Source organism: Cherax quadricarinatus, chromosome 23 (genome assembly GCF_038502225.1).
Source record: "Cherax quadricarinatus isolate ZL_2023a chromosome 23, ASM3850222v1, whole genome shotgun sequence".
Lineage (NCBI taxonomy): Eukaryota > Metazoa > Arthropoda > Malacostraca > Decapoda > Parastacidae > Cherax > Cherax quadricarinatus.
Window position 1 is genome coordinate 33,978,962 of NC_091314.1, and position 640 is coordinate 33,979,601.

Here is a 640-nt window from a genome sequence, read left to right on the forward strand (position 1 = left end):
ACGTTATGCAGGACTGCAAATCCAAAAATTTTGGCTCCTATTTGAGAGGTTTCAACCACAATTTAACCTCTGGAGCAACGAAATTTATGCACATTTCACTCCCGTGCCTTCAGCCCAGTTTAAAACAATGGCCTCTCTTCCCCAGCGATGCTCACCCATTTCGCTATTTTTTTAATTATTTATAAATTAATTTTTATTACCTAAAATATATTCCATCAACTTACATTCAAAATACACTGTATTTTTGGAAAATATACAGTATTTTCTACACAAATATTCCTCTGAGGGAATGGAATAGCAATTCGTCCAAATTAAAGGACAAATTAAGTAAGGATTACCATGGAGTTAAAGTAACTAGATGTAGTAATGTACTGGGATACTGAAAGAGATTTATTATGGTTAAAAACTAATAATTATGGTATTCCCTACAAATTGATTAAGAGAACCTTGCTTGGTGAGATTTCTAAATAAGAGGGAAATTGCTAATACAAGAAACATGGAAGCTTAAATGTTTTTCTTTCCTTCTTATTCGCCGGTACTCTCCCGGCCCGGGTCTTTTACAAGTAGTAGTGAAGCTTAAATGTGCTTGGGATGGAGTACTACCTCAAGAATTTATTAAAAAATAGAGATTAATAGGATA